The sequence below is a fragment of the Lagopus muta genome, chromosome 2 (assembly GCF_023343835.1).
Source record: "Lagopus muta isolate bLagMut1 chromosome 2, bLagMut1 primary, whole genome shotgun sequence".
Classification (NCBI taxonomy): Eukaryota; Metazoa; Chordata; class Aves; order Galliformes; family Phasianidae; genus Lagopus; species Lagopus muta.
Window position 1 is genome coordinate 75786698 of NC_064434.1, and position 20113 is coordinate 75806810.

Sequence of the window (20113 nt, forward strand, 5' to 3'; positions counted from 1 at the left end):
GTTCCTCTACAAGTTGTAATGTGAGTTGGCCTCAACTGCTGCCAGGTATGCCTTGTGTAAAGCTACAGGGGGCTAGTGTGAAAGCAGAAGGAAGAGAAAGATCTGAGTAGACATCAGATAGTGACAGAATTATTAGAAATTTTAGCCTCCAGTCCTAAAAATACTGAAACATATGCTTTATTTCATGTACTATGACTAACTTGAAGGAAAGCAGTGGGACTTCTGAGATTTTGATTCAGTGCAAGGGGGAAATATTGCACAGCTTCAATACCTAGTATGGTTTTGATTGGTTAAATGGCACCAACTTTGCAAAAAAAAAACAAACCCAAAAGACAAAACAACAACAACAAAAAATTCGCTGCATTGTATTACACCCTCTTGATACCTTTGTATTTAACTAAAATTCCAAGAGGAAATTGAAGAAGTGCCAAGAAGGGGATCATTTCTCCCCAGCTATGGCTTTCCAAATGCTCTTGATGCTCGTTGCTTCCCAGTTCTAGATACTTTCCCTCTCTCCAATTCTTGTCTGGAACTGGAGGAGAGGAAAAAAAAAAAAAAAAGAAAAAAAAGAGAGAAACAGCAACCATTTGTTAGCAACAGCCCACATCCCTAGCAAAAGGACCCAGGTGTAAGTTGAGGTGAAGGAGTGGAGAGGAGAGTGAGTGGGTATGAACTGAAGAGGTTCTTGGGCTATGCAGTAATTCAAGCTCTGGCTTGGATTACTGCCAGCGTCTGAGGGCTACAATACTGTGGGAGGCAAGAGAAAGGGGAGCTAGACTGATTTATTTGGCAGTTAATTCAAGTGGTTAGTAAGCTTTTGAATGGTGAGCAATCAGCCCAGTAGGGGAGCTCTTCCACTGTGTCTTGTGATGCACACTTGCTATTAAGTATTTACCACACAATAAAAGCATGTTGTGTTAAAATAGTGTGTTCTTAACAAGCATCGTGCCTCTTAGCTAATCTAACAGACATTCTGTGTTTGGCTGGAGAAGCATAAGAAGTTGGCATGGCCTTTTGTTTTCTTAAAAGTTTAAATTCTCATTGACCTCCATCCTCTTAGGAATTAACTGAAAAGTTAAACTCGCAAATTCAGCAGCTTTTCTTAAAGCCTTAAGTAGTTCGGTGACACAGGCATTGAGAATGAGAGTATTGAATGTTTCCTTACCATGCCTGAATGCCAGTTACTAAGCATGGATTTTTATTTGAACATGTGCCATTTACTTATTTCTGTTTTCAAGTACAAATTTTTAAACTTGCTCCATTCTCAGCTGTGTCTGTACTCTTAGGTTGTATCAGAAGTATTAGACATAGAGGTTGGTGGCCCTGCCTGATGATCCTTGAGGTCCTTTCCAACCCAAGCCATTCTATGATTCTATGAAACCTAAAAGCTCTCTTATCAAAGCTAAGCTTGAGACTGCATGTCCCAGGGTGGAAAGAGGTTGCCTTAAGTGAAGGTATTTAATACTAGCTGAAGGTGATTTATCCGAAATTTTAGTTGGTGAAGTCATAATAAATGAATGTAAATTAAAATGTCTTCTGAAGTACTCTGACCCAAAACATCTTCTGTTCCTAACAGTTATCTACAGCTGTCAGGATAGGTGGCAAGGTACAAATTTGGCATACAGGAGAGATGGAAGATGCGGTAATGATTTTTTTTTTTTTTTTTTTTTTTTAGTGGTGAAATAAGAAGCAATAGGAAGAGATTTCTAATGGAGGATTTCGGGAAGTGAAGTGCTAGCTGCAAATAAGTGGTGGCAAATAGTTGGATTTTTGCTGATTTGTTTTGTTCTAGTGAAACTTGAGAGCTTTTTCCTGCTACAAATAAACTTTACAAAAGAAAGACTTGTGGTCAGATAGGGAGTTCTGGACAATTTTCTTAGCCTTTTCTTCACTTGGCTGCTAGTGCTTAGCTATAAGCCTGGCCCTTAAAGCCTGGGGTGAGTGCAGAAGCTGTGTTTCAGGGAAGAGATGCATTTCTGCAGAGCAGTTGTCCTAGTGCAAGCCGGTCTCAAGCAGTGCTGTTGCCAGGGCTTGTGTGTGCTGTGAGGGAGGGAAAAGGCTGATGTTGCCTGACTCAAGACTGGAGATTTGTGTTGCTGTGGGATCTGACTGACAAGTCCTGGAAAAGTGCAGGTCCATTCCCAGAGGGGCACCCTTGCTGCTGGAAATCTCTGCTATCTGAAGCTGCTGTTGTGTCCATCTTTCTGTAATGGTTAGCTCCTCAAGAGGTTCTTTAGATACGGAAAGGCTAGGTTTTATCAGCTTATGTCTGATCTCTGTGGAGTATGCAGTCCTTTGGCACACAAGATTGCTTTAGCTAATCAAAGTAAATTTTATCACCCAACCTAGGAACCTTGTTCTCTGAAATATCTGCTGTGTTTCTTTGTCTAGAAAGAGGCTTAAAGATTGCTTCAGGGAATTGGAAGAGGTGTTGCTGGTGTCCAATTGTAGTGCTGGGACACCCAGTGCTTACATTAGGCTTGTTTGTCCTCAAGGGCATTTCTGGGTGAAGACTGTTCTGCACAGAATCTTTGCTTCAGTTCACACTGCGGTTATTGGAATTTTTTTCAGGAAGGAAAAAAAAAAAGAGCAATGACAAAAGTACATAAAAAAGCCCTTCTACATGCTTTTCGGGTGGGGAATGAAGAGTGTCTTTCACATGAACAAATGACAGTGGCTGCAGTGGCAAACATGTCTTGTCAGGGGATTGGAACGATCTCTAGGTGATTTTGCAAATTATGGACCCAAGCCACTGAACTTCTGTGAAGATAGCAGACATCAGTCCTTCCTTTCTGGAATGAATAATGGAAAGTAAATGAAGTGTACTTGCATTTGGTGAACATTTTGTCTTTCTTGAAAAACTTCTACTTGTTTCTCTCTCTTTTGATCTTATTTAAGACTCCCTCAGTGGTATCAGTTGCAGTGTTATCCACTCTGTCTCACTTGTAAAATCAATAACATATGTTAAATATACTGAGAACTTTATAATCCCTGTTGTTTTTTTTCTCTCTCTCCCATATGCAGTTTGGACTCTTACTACTAGTGCCTTTTATTCTTCAAGCACTGTTAGTCTTATTTTTTTCTGATTACTTAAGCTTAATTTATTTCATGATACCTTTTCTAGTCTCAGATATCTTCTAAAATATTCCTTACTCTTCCCTCAATTACCAATTACTGCAACTGAAAACACCCTCTCTTTAGGGAGCAGGTTTTGTTTGTTCTCTTGCTATTAGTTTTTCATCTGTCATCTGAAGCAAGTAAGGATTGTTTTTGGGAAGTACTTTCCCCTCTTTAGCAAGTACTGTATGAAATCTGTTTTGGTTTAGATTAAATATACAAGGGGAATCTCACTGCCCATGTTAAAAAATGTTCTGGCTAAAAAGAAAACAGCTGTTGATAGTAGACATTGAGCCTTCATGTGATTCCTATCCAAAGTATGTTCAAAGCTGCCACACCAAGTCAAAAACTATATAGTAAAATATTTACCTCCCTCCAGCTGTGCTTTAAGACATAGCTACTTTTGCCTTCAGAATCTGTATTTCCATCAAAGTTTATTGTATGTTTCATTGAATGAAAGAAAACCACACAACTGTTTCAATACAGCTTTACAAACAGTAGGCACCAAGACCACTCCTTTTTTTTAAATCTGTAATACTGAAATACTTTCTAAAAGTCCCTGGTGCCAGTCCTGTCTTTGCACTCTTTATGCCTCTGGAGAGGTTATTCTTACAAGTAAGTGTTTTCAATAGGCATAGCAGCAACTGTTAAAGTACACTTTTTCTTACAGGTAAATAAATGTTTACCTGTGAGAAATGAAGTCTAGCGTTTCTGAACCAGGAGAGTCTTGTGTGCTAATAAGAAGAAGTCGCAAAATATGCAGTCAATCTCTGAAATAATTCCAGATCAGTGTTCAACATATTGAGCACTATTGCACTATATGTAAACAGCAGTATTTGAGTTGGATCTGGATCAAAGCTTTTTTTGTTGGTTTTTTTTTTTTTTTTGGCTGTGTTTTAAATGGCTAAAGAATGAACAGGTCAGTGACTAGAGATTAACATTCATTTCATGTCTGTGTGATTAGCAGCAGTCCTCTTTCCAGACTGCACCTCTTATACGTGGAGCTACCAAACTGTAAGGCCTGCAGGTTCTGCAGCTGAATTTTTAGGAAAGTAAAAGACTATTCAGCAAATATTATTCTAGGGATTCATTTGAATGAAAATATACCTTAAAATAAGCCAAATTACTTGTTCAAAACTCCCAGGTGATTTTTTTTGCTGCACTGAGGAATTAACTTTATTTCTGCCTTCTTTTTGTCTCTTGGCTGACTGCTGATGCAAGATATTTTGCTTCTTACTCAATGATTTAGTTTCTTCTGGGAAATTTTCCTGACATTGTTTCTAGAAGTAGAAATAAGAAACTGCTTGCAATCCATTCACTACTTTCTTAGTATGCTGAGGAATTTGAACAGGTGACAACTGAATGGTCTGAATTGACCAGCATGTTGTGCTGTGCTTTCCTGTAGTCTTCCACCTGCTATAGAATAAATGGTAATGGCACATGCTCAGGTGCAGCAAACCAGTGAGGGATTTTTTCCTGCGTGAGTGGAGACTTCTGCTTCTGGCTGCTAGCAGAAGGCATTTCCCTGTTTGCAAACTGCCTTGATCTGAGGTATCTGTGCAGTACAGATGTGCAGTGCAGCCTCCCACTGATGAATCTTAGGACAAGGCTGTCAGTAGGATGGAAGCTGTGAAAGTCACATAGCACCTATAGCAAGCCTCTGGGTAAAGTCACACACAGCACTGAAGCCAGGATGATGCCCTGTGGTAATGTGTGAAACCTGCAGGTAAAGCTTCATGCACTGACTTCTGTTTCCCTCTTAAAAAGAAATAGTACATGCCACAGGTTAAACTGCACAAAGCAACTCCATTGTAGAGTTCCTTCTGTGGTAATGATGGAGTTTTTGTGGGCTCTCCAAGCTTGTTTTGGCATTAGCCTACACTTCTTCCAGCCAAACCCTAGTACCACTGGAGCACTGATTTGAAGATCTGTACTTTCATGGTGTTTTTATCCCCTCATCTTTTTCTTTCTTAAAATTACGGAGGGGAAAATTGCCAAACAAACGAAAACCTGTATGGTTTGTTGGCCCTTTTTCTGAGGCAAACTTGGCATACCTTCTACCTTTGAGGAATCTATACATCTTGTGTAAGTCCAGTCTGTAGATTTCTTTTTTTGTAACCTATTGGCACTAAGTATAGATTCTAATGTTCAGTTGACCTTTGATTATATAGGAAAAAAATTAGTCCCTCCTGCATTAGAAACACTAGTGGTGACACTAAGCACAAATGTTTTAATGCAAAGATTTGTTTTTTTTTTTTTTTTAAACTTAAGTATTTTATCTCCTTTAACCAGTTCATCCTCTGTTACTGGAGGGAATCAGGAACCTAGTTAGTATCCCAAAAGCTTACTTTCTGTCATTTGAAAAAGGAAACTACTCTGCAGCAGTTTTCAAGCCTCTAGAGCACCCTGTTCTAAAGTAAATAAGATATTTTGGCCTTGATTAGCAGATAGAGGTAAGATCATAACAGGAAGAGATGGCTTTGAATGTATTTTCTTTCACTTGTACACTTCTACACTAGTTTTCAGAGAGGAGTAAAGAGATACATGTCAAATGTAACTACTAGATTATAATCCAGTGGGAAATGCAACTGATGGATCTTGTATTTCCTTACATGTGCATTCAAACAAAACCTGAAGATAGATTTGGTTTTCTGAAGGAAAATGTAGAGATCTGAAGGCTGATTTACAGGACAACCATGAAATACTTGGGCTTTGCAAGTTTTAAGTGAGCTCACAGTTGTTCAGAGATGCTTACCTAGTGGTGGCAATGCCTTTCACAGAAAAGAAATAGCCAATTAAAAATATGACTTATGTGAATATTTTATGGATTGCTATTTGTTTGGAAGAGTTGCTGTTCATAACCTTTGAGAGTGAAGGAAGTAAAAGAAAATATCCTGGAGGTCTGATGTTTTGATTAACTTGTGTGTGAGATACTGTGTATCTCTTTTTTTTTAATCAGAGTACACTGAAGGAATTATGCTATTTACTGCACCTGCCTACTTGCATGGAGCTTCCAGTTAGATCTGTTTGATTTTTTTTTTTTTTTTTTTTTTTTAAGTACAGTAAGTACTTGCCAATGCTGACTCTCTTCAATGTAACTGCTGGGATGACCAAAAAAAGGTAAAAAGTTGTTTTGAAGTCAATTATTTAAACTGCATTCTATCTATAGGGTTCAGGAGCTCAGAATATTCTTGAGATAAATTTAGTGCAAGTAAGATATACTGGACGTTGTGTGTTGTTACAATGCTGTACTGATTACTGTAAGTAACAATGTGGAGCAGAAGGAAGGATAGCAAGCAGTGTGGAAAACATTCAGTTATTCAAAAGAAACTTATCGTAAGTACTGATCACACAGTGAAAGGATGTATTTCTACTGGATGTATCTTTAAATGTCTTGTTTGCTTACTTTCAACACTTGAGAAAAGGCATTCCTCTACTCTTATAAATAATAGAAATGAAATCTGAGAGAACATATTTTCTCTACAGAATAATAACTCTTTCTCTACAGAATAATTTTCTCTACAGAATAATAACCTTTCAGGTCATGAGCTAAGTTTGTGTAAGGGATGGTCTCCTCTAATTAAAAAGTTAAATCTGCTCAAGCTTGGTGTGATGGATTCTCAGAGATTTTTAGGCATTTATTTCCCAACAAACTCTCGGGTCTTGGTTGTCAGTTTTAACATTTGAACATGTATTGGTGGCCTGAGCAGAGTTTGGGTTTCAAACCTACCGTTATGGCTTGTATTCTTTTCATTTAACTGGCAAGGAGTTGCTAGCAGCAGCATAGTGAGAAGGGAGGTGCATGCTGTCTAAGGATCAAATACAGAAAGTGGATTTTCTAGTAGTTTCTTTAATCACTCAAAGTCTGCTGGAGCTTTGCTTTGAACTACAGATGCCATGTTTATTACCATAGTAAAACCTTCGTTTGAGGAGAGGAAACAAACTAATAAAGAGTTTTTAGTGTAGAAATAAATTTTCTTCTACATCATGATTCATTAGATATAGCTCCTGATCCACTCAATAAATCACGTGAACACTGTACTGGAGTAAACTGTCCTCTAGATTAAATCTCAAATGTACTAGTTAAGATCTTCTTTTTTTTTTTTTTTTTTTTTTTTTAAGAAATCCTTTTTCTTTTGGTGCCATATCTTAACGTTAATAATTCCAGTTACCAAGTGTTTGATTCATTAGTAAGTTACTACATTTCACGTACTCTGCAGTGATTTTGCAAATGCTTTTACCCATGCATCTGTCTTATAAAGAGTGCAGGTAGGGGGTAAGTTAAATCCAGAAGTGTAAGGTAAGAATACTTGTATGAGGTGAGATTATTGGAGACTTGATTTCTGGCCACTCCAGTCTTATCCTTTAGCAGTATTCTTCCCTGTCTCCACTAATTTGTGATGTCTTTTATATAGGAAAAGTCTGAATACAACAAAATTTTAAACCTGAGAAAGCCAAGTTACTTAAATGATTGTTTCAGATTTTGGTTTTTAGTTCTCTGACCATAGCTGCAAATGTTTGGATTTCTGTTATTTCTTCCTCAGGGATTCAGAGTTTTTGAACAATTTATTGTTAGTTTTTTGTCCCAAACAAATTGATCCACAAGTGACTATTTATTGCAGGGACAGTTATCTCCTGGCCTGTGTTTCCCAAGTTACTGTGATTTCTGCTTCTAAGCTCTGAATCCCTGTTTGTGTGTACCAGGCAATTTCTGTTTTGAGCTTCTGTTTGAATTGTAATATCTAGTTCAACCTTAATATGGGAAACTTGACTAAGTTTCCAAGCTGATGTTCAGAAGTTAAGATCCGTAGGAAATAAATTGGCTTGAAGTGGGCATGTTGAAAGTCCCCTGGTTGGGATAGCAAAGCTTGGAGGAGGTTGTGCTACCATGAGAATCCAGTCAAAACTATTCTTATTAGTCAGTGAGCTCTGCATGCACTGTAGAAAATATACTTAAACCTCAGTAAAGGATTCTATGGAGCTGTTATTGCAATGGCTTTACTAGAATTAACCTTGAAGTTTTGTGTCTGAGAACATAAAAATAATTTGTAGCATTGAGGGAGAGTTCAATGACCCCTATCTTAACTCAGCTGTCAAAAAGATGGATTTACCCCTTTCCAAAATCTTTATCATTTATCACTTCTGGTTTGGTCTGAGAACTCAAGAGCTCACTTTCAGTTACCTTCAAACACACTGCCTGCGTATGATAAGGAAGCATTTGCTAAATGATTGTAGAAATGAAAGCTAAAAGATTAAAATTACTTTTGATAGTCTTTTAGTTAGCTTTAAAACTGAGTCTTTTAACTCAAATTTACAAGCTATTTACAATATCTCAATTTACTAAAATGTTACAGTACTTCTTAACCTGAATTCATTATATGTCAAGCAAAATTAAATTTACTCACTGGAGATTGTAGTTCCATATTATATTCCTGCACACCCTAAGGCTAATAATAGACCTAGTAATGGAAATACCTTGTTAAGTTCCATAGCTGGTTGAGTGTCCATGATTGGTAACTGCAGGCTCTTGTTAATGTAGTTTGTGACTGAAGTAGAGTGAAAACAATTTCACTGTATTTAACTGTTCCTATTTCCACTCCTTCAATTTTATTGGAAATGTGTTGCATTCAAGAATGGCTTTTTTTTTTTTTTTTTTTTTAAGGGGCTGTGTACTGCTTAGGTTTGTTGTGAACCAGGAGTGGGTGCAGGTGGCTTCCTTTTTCTTTTTTTCTTTATTATGACACATGTTTTAGGTTTTGGTTTTTTTTGTTTTTTTTTTTGTTTTTTTTTTTTTTTTTGTTTTTTTTTTTTTGGGCATACTGCATAAGCTTACTCCTTCAGGTTAATTTCCAGCAGAGTATTAGTTGTTAGTTGAGATCTCCCTCTTATTATGGGCTGTTTCTTACTCTTTACATTTCAGTAGTACACGTGTATGAAGGTGCAGTTCTGTGCTCTTGCTCCTCTGGTAAGGAGACAAGTCAGGAGTTGCTTTGTTCTTCCCTGTGTCACTTGCTATTTCTTAGCTAATACACAAGGATGCTGAAAATAACAATGCTTAAATATGTGGGAAGTTATATTAAATACAGAGTAAGAAGAAAATCAAGTCTCAAATTTAACACGAATGTATTTGTTTCTAACTTGAGTGATGACAGCATGTTTTGGTCAAACTCTTGCCATGTTCATGCGTTGCTCTTTTTATGTATCAGAAAGGAAGCCTGGAAAGGCAGTTCATAAGAAAAGTGAGACTATTTAAGTCTGAAAAGAAGATGGTATTTGGTAAAATGATTCTAGGAGCAGTTCCAAAGGGGAAAAATAAACCCCAAGAAGTTAGAGTAATTTCTTAGACTGAAATGTAGTCCATGATAGTAGGCTTTGTGCGTAAATTTTAGTGGCACATTCATATCATTTACCTTGGACAGCTTCTCTGTCACCCAAGTTGATTTCATTATCATGGGATAACAATTCTCAGTTCATTTCACTTGCTTTCAAATACAGAGTTCCACGCTGCCTTACAGATAAACAGCAAACTGCACGGTTCATGATATCTCTTGCATGCTTCATGCTATACTGATTTCATTGAATTGACTTGCACGTTACTTGTACCTACTGCTGTAGGTAAGCCTGGAGTACTCAATTTCAAATTTCAGACCTGGGACTTTCTCTGATGTACTAAATGGGACAAAAATAATAAAGTGAATGAGCGTTCTGTGTGTGTGTGTGTGTGTATATTTTAAATACAAATGGAGGCACCTACTTCTGGGTGTGAGAAGCAGCTTGCAGTTTACTTATTCAAAGTAATAAAATGAACTGCTCTGTTTTAGAAGATGTAATATGTAATAAGATGTAATAATGTTTGAAGACACTATTGGAAAAGTCACAAAAGTTCAAACGTCTGCCAGAAGATAGGAGCCAATATCTGTGAAAATGGACAAACAACAGAGCTTGCATGGGACAAAACTTCTCTGACTGTCAAACTGAAGTTCATAGGTTGTTGTTTAACTCCTTTTGCAGTGTTCTCCCTTGTAACATAGTGAGAGAACAAGTATTGTTGCAGCAGCTTCTGACATGATTTCCTTCTCCATAGTTCCAAGCAGTTGCTTTTGTTTGTTTTTATTTGTCATTGTTGCCTTTCTTTAGTATTTGAAGACATGAACATGTTCCATCGATAAACCGTTGAATTTGGAAAATGTCCTGTGTCATAGTTTAGATGCCCGTATTTGTTCCTGACAAAAATTTAAGAGTAAAGGAGAAATAATGCCTTGGGTTTTGTAATAAGAGAAATATTATGGGCTACTATTGATTGCCAATTTTAGGAAATTATTACTGGAAGGAGTCTATAAGTTGACAAAATTCTTCCACAAATTGATGTAACGATTGTGATTAAAGTTGTCTTGTCATCAAAAATCAAATGGCTGACATGATGCCATTCATAATATGACTGCTTTTAAATCTCTTTTCAAATCTCTTGAAATTTTGAAGCTTACTAGCGTGTGGTAGTGCACATGTAAGAGGAGGAGGGGTGAGAATAGTGCTTTGCTCTAGAATTTTGATACAGTGACTCTGAAATAGCTCTTGCCACTTCCTGATGATGTCCAACTGTTGGTATCACTACACTGGACCCCATGCAAGCTCTAACAAATGCTGTTGTCCCCTGCTCCCCAACTTGTTTGGACCTTCTCAGGTGGGGCAAGCAGCTACTGACAGCTCCTTCTTTGGCAAATGGTGGTGATGAGGAAAATCATATCCAGTGATTTTTCTGCTGTTTTACTTCACCAGGCCTGTTCCACTAGGTGGAAAAGCAGAGCACATTTTTCCTGCCTGCAAGAAGGGACAAATGCACTTCCCAAAATTTTGACAAGCAATCAAATTGTTCTGCTGGATTAGTGTTCCTGTTGACCTAATAAGTTTAGGGGGCTTACTTTTAACAACATGAACAACTGTGCCAAATAAGTCTGTCAACAAACACTGTATTTTGCTTTATGGGTATGTCAGAGACTGTTCCTTGTCTATGGCTTGCTCTAGTTATATGATTAGAAGCTACTGGATGATGGGTTAGTGCTTTTTGAGAGTTATTTGGTCTCTGATCAAACTCATGTTTGCGAAAAACACCCCAAAATAAAACACTTTTTCTCTTCTACAATGAATGCATTTATTAGGGATAATTTGCTAAAACCAAACATTGCTTTTAAAAATCATTTTCTTGCTCATTGATTTCACTTCTGCAGTTCTGAAGAAATAACGATGGTAGCTAGGCTTGCTTAAGCAGTGTGATAATTAATTAACAAGGTGGTGGGCTAAAGAGTCAGTAGATTACAGGGGGAATGAACAAGTACATAAATACAAAGAAATCCTGTTTTATTAATAGCAATTGAGAGGAAAACCTATTTCTAAAAGAGCAGATCCTTTCTAGACCTAGGACTAGGGTTTGTTTTCATTTTCTGGAGATAATGCTTATCCCCATCTTAAAAGGGCAGAGGTCATCAGACCCAGCAAAGTCAAAAGTATAAGCCAGTTTTATGCAAGTCCACAAAGACAAAATGGATAATCTTCTGAATCATTAAGAAACTATTGTAGGATGCTATGAATTTCCCTGTCACGCTACAGTTTTTAGAGTGAGAGTTTTTTAAAATGAGTGGTGCTGGCTTTGCTGGAGCTAGCCAGTGAGATTTTCCAGTAGGTGTTCTGAATTTTTTTTCTACAGGAAATATTGCTGGAATGTGTTTTATTTTCCCATGGTCATGTTTCTGTTGAATATCTGAAGGAAATTCATTTTGATTTCAATGTGGGCACTTTGTTCGAGGCAGGTGGATCAGATTCTGTCACAGTTTCCATTGTGGTTCCACACACTGGTTGGGCTGTCTCACTGTGTTTTCTTCTGTGCCTGAATAAAACGTGCTCTAGAGTGGCCCAAGATAACTGGGCAGCAGTAATCTGTTCAGCGAGTTCAACCCATACAGGTAATTTGAATCATAATAGCTACATTTCCCTTGGGATGTGAGGTTGGAATATGCGTTTTCTTCCATAAACTCCTGATCACTGATGTGACTATGTTTACGTACCACGTGTCTAAAAACTACAAAAACATATTGGTTTGTAGTTTCAACAGAATTACTTAAAAATGGAAGAGCTGAGCATTTTTTTTTTTTCTATCTGCCATTAATGGGTGCTTTCAAAAGAATGCCATGTTCTAGTGAAATCTTAGCAGTTGTTTTTCCATATGCATGCACATAATTCACTCAATCTGTTCCCTGTTCTCCTCAGCTGACTCTGCTCCCTCCTTCCATTTAGGAAATTTGGTGTTCTCCAAAGCCCAGATAGGGGTTATCAATCATGTTCAATATTAGGTTACTCACATAAGAGAGTCATTACCTTTAATGTGTAATAACTGTGCCATGAAGATAATATGATAAAATCCAAGAAATGCAATTTAGAAAGGCTTCCTGCTCAAGCTTTAATAAATAAATAAATAAAAACGTTATAATCTCATCCTTAGGGTCACAGAAAATCTTGTTTATTTTATTCCTTCTATTTTGTCTGAGCCTTTTGGGGCTTCTTGCAGAGTAATACATCATCTGCCTGGATGGCCTCTACATGTAGGTCTGCTCCGTTCAGCTATTTCTATAGAAACATCCAAGAACTCTTTCTCTTGTAGCATAGCTGTTGTGCAAAGTGCTGCTGCAGCACAGAGAGTGGCTGTTGTGTTGGACTGTGATTGTAACAGTCCTGCCAAAATTTTAAGATTCGATGAATTACAGGGGACAGGACTGTATTATACTTTTGATATGGGCTTGAAACAAATCTGACAGGAGGTTACAGTTAGGTGCACAAATAGAGGTAGTGGAAACATGGAAAAATAAGAAAGCCTTTTGTGTTCAGAGAACCAAATGGTTGTTTTTTTTGGAGTGACTTCATTGGGCGAGAGGGGCAGGAGTGTGGATCTGCTGTTTACTGCTTTTGTACCTTTTCCTTTGGCTGTGTTCTCTAGTGATGACACATAATTTGCTCTGGCTGTCCCACCAGAAGGGAGCAAGACTGTCAAACTTGGAAGGTAGAAGAGCAATGAAATTTGAGGCAAATGAGATTTCTCACAAACGTCTATGCCTTGGAAAGGGCAGTGTAGTCCCGTCATTTCTACTAATCTTATATGGGAGTTTTCTGGCTGCAGATGGATTTCTCAGAAATAGTTGAATGCAGTGGCTCAAAAAATATTATTATTTTAAAGTAGCAGTGACAATGACAGTTCCTTGCTCTGCAGTTTCACACTTAAATAATGTTTTTCCACTCCTGCAGGTATTGGTGGGAGGTGTCCCTGAATTGAGGTCCTTCTTTTTTCAGCACTTCAGAGTAACATTGTCTCATTTGCTAAACTGTTCTCTTTGGTTGCTTCACTGACATTAACATTTTCATAATATTGGATAGACTTTTAATTTTGTTTTGCTGTTTATCTTCGATGTCTTCTCACAATCTTCTTTAGCTGTCTTACCTCAGGACATTTCTTCATGTGAATAGTTCTAAGAAAAACAACAACACTTGAATGAATTTGGATTCTCTGTGGGAAATGCCTCTCTTTCCCAGAGTTCTGATAAAGCAGACCCAATTCAAAAACAGGCAGATGAATACATGGAAATCTGCTCCATTCCTTTACTGAATTTCTTCCCAGTATTACACGTAAAACTTAAACTTGGTCCTGTTTTAGTAATACTAGAGTGGTGTTGTCTCTGGATGTTGAAATAATTCAGTAGAAGTTTTCAGTGCTTAAGTGTAACTTCAATTTCAGAATAGCATCTGCATCAATTTTCAGAAATCCTGTCTGGAATTTCTAAGCATGATTATTCTTTCTGAAAATGCTTAAAAATCAGTCCAGTCAGGTACAAGACACTTTTTCAGGTTGCTTTTCTACCAGTGTTTGTTAACCAGCGTAGGTCAGAATTTGAATCCGTGAATGGCAAATACAAGTCAGCACACTGATTACTTGGTGGAGTAAAAAGCCTGGTAAAGAACTACAGAGTAAATCTGAAGAGAAAATCCTAGTCAATTTGCTGTAGAAAAATACAAAGTAGATTTATCAAATTACGCCTATTATGAATTGGTATCTTGGGTTGAATTAATAAGAGAAAATTATCCAGAAACTGTTAGTTGGATGACACTTGTTGATGCAGTGTCAAATTTAGTCTGTTAAATATCTTCTTCCTTATAAAAGCGCGCTTGCTACTCATCGGCGCTAGTTAAATGTTTCTTATTTTCCTAACTTGAAAAACAGTTATCTGAAATTCCAAGGACCAAATGTTGCTTCTTACTGTAAAAGAGAAAATGTTGCAAAAATGAGAGCGTGACTTTACAGCTTATGTATACTTTTGTGGTTAACTACTAGCCTGCATAACTGGAAGTTGCATCTGACTAAGAGCAATAGTGTTTGGAAACGTGCCAGTGAGAAGAGCCTCTGGTTCAATCCTGACTCAGTACTGGGAGGATGTGGGGAGATTGAGGTTAGGGACATGAGTAAAGAGAGCTCTATCTTGCAGCAAATTAAATAAGGCAGTGATAAGTCCATGTTTCACTTAAGATGTTCTGGTATTTGTTTTAAGTATTTGTTTATATCCACTGATCTTGTAACGAAACCACAACGCCATAGCCTTAGTCGCAATTTGTTTCAGTTTTTGTCCTGTCCTTTGCTGTAAGATGGAGATGACGATGCCATTCTGTGTGTCCTGCAGCTGTTTGAAGTAGCACTGCTGTTTCCATGCCTTACCCTTAAGGTTTTTTTTTTTAACCTTTTGTGTTACGTTATCAACCAAGATAGCTCATCTTTCTGAGAAATCTCTCCATAACTATGCAGTTGGTGTTTTAATGGTGGCTATTACTCAGGACCCTGATGGCCAGCTTGAATGGCATGGAATGAGAAGCAAAGAGCCTTCAGTGAAACTGTGAGTTGGTGGGAGGTGTTGTGAAGAAGTTTGATCTAAGAGCTTAGGTCAAGAGTAAGCTTGCGTGTGGCTTACTGTATCCTGATTTCTGTCTTGTAGCATCTTTCTGTTGAGGTATTCTCCAAGCCATGAGTTTTTTACTAGGGAATTGAATCTAATCACAGATAGCAAATGATTATTAGCACTGCAATTTAAGAATCGTATCTCTGATTTCATCACTCCTCTTTTGAGAGGGAAGTTCTGAACGAGATAAATTGCCAAAATACCTTTGAATTGTCCATAGTGATAACTGGCAGTCTTTGCTATACTGATACCAGTTTTAGTTCTGACTTTAATTAGGGCCAGGAAAAGAGATAGATGTGATAGATTTAGATCTTGAATAATTAGTAAGAATGAAGGTAACTGTTTTGTTTAAAAACAATGCCAGTCAGGAAGTTTTGGCATTTTTTGTGTTAGAAGAGAATTTGCCCATTATAGATTGAAAATTGGCTTGTAATATTTTTAGTTTTTAAAGCTAAAGTAGGTGTTTAAAAAAAAAAAAATGCATTTAAGGTAAACCTTGTATATAATTTACCTTTAAAAGGACGTGTTTTGTTTTCTTCAGGCAACAGACTATCTTTTTAAAGCTGCATGAAACTCCATGTGGATAGTGTACTGTCTCTGTGGGATTTTGCTCACTGTTTATAAATCCACAGTACAAGGCTACGACTCAAGTAAAATGAGATAGCCTTTGTGTTCATGCATACGTGTCTGATGCTTTCTGGTTTCTTCTGAAATGGAAACTGAATGTTGAAATGTGTGTTCTACTTCTGTAACTTGGCAGTAGGGTATCAGATAGGAGAGCCCATGAAACCAGGAAACAATTTTTCTCTGGAGGGAGAGTAGATCTAGGTTTTGTGCTTTTTTGTTTTTTTAATAGCATTTATTTTATTTTATTTTATTTTTTTATTAAGACAACTCTGTTGTCTGTTTACTATGGCCAAAACTTCAAGTAAAGACAGATGGAGAACTGGTAAATATCTATCTCTCAAATGTTCACAAACTGTTTGGGTTTGTGATAAAAGCGAAATGACATTAACAAATCTCAATGTTAAGTCATACTCAAAAGAGGATGACTTTTACTTTGGACTCGCAGTGGAACTAAAATGTCTTGAGCAAAGCTGGTTTTGTTCATTAATTTACATTTGTCTCTGCATTTTAGTTTCTTTTAGCTTTGAGTTTACTTGTGGTAGTTTGGCAGTGCTAGTTAAGAGCTGCACTAGGGCTAGTGAGAATGAAGGCAGCAGTAATATGAAGAGATGTGGGAACAAAATAATCAAAGGGAGCCAAAGGAATGTTTAGATGCGTGATTTTTATTTTATGTATCCTGTAACTAGACTTCAGCCAAATGTACAGGCACAAATTAGTTCTAAACTGAGTTGATTATTTTTATTTAGATCTATGCAATGCATTAGTTCACTGTCATAAGATCACAGGAGGTCTTAAACATATGGAATATGCTTAATGTGACAGGGAAATCTTAATACATTCTTTTATGTCTTCGCTTTTCTAAGCTCAAAATTTGACAGTGGTTCCTAAACTGGGCTTACAGCATGCTTGTTAGTGGTTTGAGAGGGGCAGTACAATTCTGTGGTACTGTCTGTCTCCAGCTGCTGTTCACATTAAGAGAAAGCCACAAGTAGGAAACACTTGCCTAATTTCAGTTTCTGGCTCCCATCATCGCTGGGCTGTTAGAAAACTATGACTTGGAGAGAGAGGCTTTGTACAGGGGAACTTGTAGGTCTTCTGCCCTCATGGTTTTTCTGGTAAGCCATGAACTGTCTGATGAAAGCCTTTGTGGACACTGAATTGCTGAATTTTGTTTCTTATGACATGGAGGCTTAAAAAAAAAATAAAATCCATGGATTTCACCACAAGATTTATTTGAGCTGTTAACTGCTGTGATGAAGGTGATCCCTGAAGTCTTCAGTATAAGGTGGTAACAGATGACTGTGTCTGGATGTTATACTGGATCTGTTATAAGCAAATGATGTATGACTTGAACAAACGGTTTCTCTAGGATTTTTGTTCTGTAATAGTGGGAATACTTTTACGTAGTCCTTCATCTGATTATTTAATGAGGGCAGATGCACTGGAAGTATGTACAACACCCCCATTATTATGCAACACAAAAATGCAATAATTTAATGCCTTAAATTCATCTAATTATATCTGGATTTTCATTTATCTATTGACAAGAAAATTCTTGACTGAAAACCGAAAAGAGAGACTTGTGAATTTACTACTTTTAGAAAAGCCCTGCTATTCTGTTGTACTGAGCGATCCACTTCTGAAGAATGGGAAGTGGAGTGGGGCTACTTAATGTTTCTCAGTGGTAGCCATCTTAAATTGCACACTGAAGAAATCTGGGCTGTTGGAGCAGGCACTGCTTTGTCTCTTCGTCGTGTTTTTAAAAAGTGATAAGAAAGAAACTCTTCAGGTGCATTTTTATCATACTGAAGTGCTGGCTTTTTAGGGGATTTAGCGGAATATATGCTATTCTGTGCCTAATGCTTCTAGTTTTCTAGGTACTCAGTGTAGGCCTGAATTACAGGAATCTTGATACTTCACTGCTTGTAATCTCAGCCAAGATCAACCTAAATTATATTTACTGATGTAGACCCAAATTTGAAGCATGCCAACAAGAATAATCTCAACATAGCAGGGAGCTGGAGCACTAAAAGTAAGATGAAAGGCAATACTGGGATGTGTGCAATGGTGTTCCTTGATCAGCAGTGATGTAATGCCTCCAGAGATCCTGTGCTATGAGAGGTCTTCAGCAGGATAGAGACTCAGTTTCCTTTTGTGAGCAGATGCAGACATGGCACAATACTTCCCCCTCACCCCATTTCTCCCCCCCCCCTTTTCTTTTTTTTTCTTTTTTAAGATTGATCAAATGAAAGTGAGGGGTGGTGAGAATCTACAATTTTTTCCCCTAACTCCCTACTATTTTTAAGTTGTGCTATTGTTGTAGTTGGAACACAGAAGTTGCCCCCCTAAATCCGTTCCTTTTCAATCAGGGTGAAAGGCAAGTGTCAGGTAATTGAAACAGTTAATGGCTTGTCCTTGTCTTGTCTTGATGTTCAGTAAAAAATTTGATGCTCTCTTCTCTGAGAAAAGCAAAAAGGTCTTCTATTAATAATAAGAAGAAATTATTTTCTTATGGGATTAAACTTGGTAGGATATTTATAGTACCAGTTGTATATTTCTTGTAGAAAAGTATTGTTTTCTGTATTCACATGACTACTCCAAGGGAAAACAGCAGAACAGTATTTGTGAGCCAGGCAAACAGGACTTGTTCTTTGAATTTGTAACAAACACTTACAGCTTGAGCAGAAATAGAGTATCAGATCTTATGGATTCCTCAGAATTTTTTTTTGTACGTGATGAAGCAGAGCTTAGAACTAACAGATGGAAAGTGTTATGGGATGTGGAATTAATATATGCTTAGGTAGGAACCAAAATGTGATTTGATCTTGCAGCCTTTCTTTTCTATTATTATTTTGATTCTTAGTCTTGCATTCAGGGAAATAAGTGAGGCTTCCTGTGGGCTATTCATCACCCTTAATTTTCCATTAACATTTCTCAGTCTCCTGGAGTCACAGTTTTTGTTTCACGTATCAAAGGAAGTGATATCAAATCCTGTTATGGTGTACTTTTTCTCATTTTAGAGTAAACTTTTGGGAGGATTGGCAAAAAGAGATAAAAACTAATATTTTCATCTTCTACTTTCAAAACAAAATTTGCGTCTTAAGGTGAAATGAGAAGAGATAGATAAAATTGTTTATCTTGGATATGAAAGACCTGATTCAGCAAATAGTGAGATATTGGAACAGGCTGTCTACGGAGGTATGGAGTTTTCAAGTAAGGGGTAGGAGTGGCACTGAGGGACATGGATTAGTGTGCATGGTGGTGATGGGTTGATGGGTGGAATAGATGATCGTAGTGGTCTTTTCCAGCCTAAGTGAATCCACGATTCTATGAAATGTTCGTATGTGCAGATAAGTGTACTCCATATGTACTGCTGCTGTTAGTGAAAGGGCAACATACCTCACTGTGTAAGAGTGTGTAAGTACTCACCAGCCCTTAAACTGTCCATCATCCTATTGCTTTTGTAGCATGAGACAGCAAATTATTCATGCACGCTTCCACACTTGGAAACTGCTGATTTAATTCACCACCTCTCTGTACAGTCAGAAGTGTCAAATGATTTTTGAGTGAACTTTCTGTGGGACAGTGCTATCATCAGAATCAATTTGCTGTGGGAAGTAGCCACACAACTTCCACAAGGGAAATTATTTTGTGGAATCTGTGGTGCGACATCTGAGGAAAATGAGACAAAGTACTATAGAATCAGACATGTCAGGATATTCAGCTGTGTTTGTTACAAACATAAGTTCAACTTGCCTAGCCTGAGGAAGGCATACTATCTACTGTCAGACATCAGAGAAAAGATTCTCTTTTTAGAGTTATTTTGTATTAGGAGGATAATAACTTCTCCCTGAGTGAGCAACAAATTATTTTGACTTATTGATCACTGACATCGATGTGAATTTTATCACTGGCTTTGATTGTTATCACTGGCTTTGATTGGCTATGTTCTTTTGAAAGTCTCCTTCTTGAGAAGGATAGCAGCCTAGATTTCTCTCTAGCTCTGGTCACATTTGCACTGTTCTTCTAATGCATTACTGTGAGCTAAGTTTAAGTGACCAGTTGCATTGGGTTTACATTTTTTTTTTTTTTTTTTGAGGCAATGTGCTAGTAAGGATACCTGAAATATAGTCAGAGTAACTTCTTCCACTACCTGTTCAGAGACAGTGTTATTTGAGACATACTCAACATATAACGCACATATGACAAAGTAGTTCTGTATTATTTCCCTCAGAGTTCCTTCTATTTGCATCCAGTGTTTTCTGCAATACCTGCATTAGAGGAAAGCATTTATTTATGAATTAAATCCCACTTCTCATTATTGATATTCTCTTTAAAATTTCACCTGATAAATGCAGTCTAAGAAGATTTAGTCTCATACC

At 37.4% G+C, this 20113-nt stretch overlaps 1 protein-coding gene across 3 annotated transcripts in view; it reads left to right on the top strand.

Annotated features, from left to right (window-relative positions):
• The window catches only part of KIF26B (kinesin family member 26B), a 286786-nt gene that overhangs the window by 41913 nt on the left and 224760 nt on the right, over positions 1 to 20113 (top strand). Inside the window, exon 1 of one of the 3 annotated variants that reach the window (XM_048934935.1) lies at positions 6173 to 6237. The exons of the other annotated variants lie outside the window; for them this stretch is intronic. The gene's annotated coding sequence lies outside the window, so the exon portion shown is untranslated. Of the gene's footprint in view, positions 1 to 6172; positions 6238 to 20113 lie in introns of those variants that run through there. 3 annotated transcript variants of the gene reach the window in all.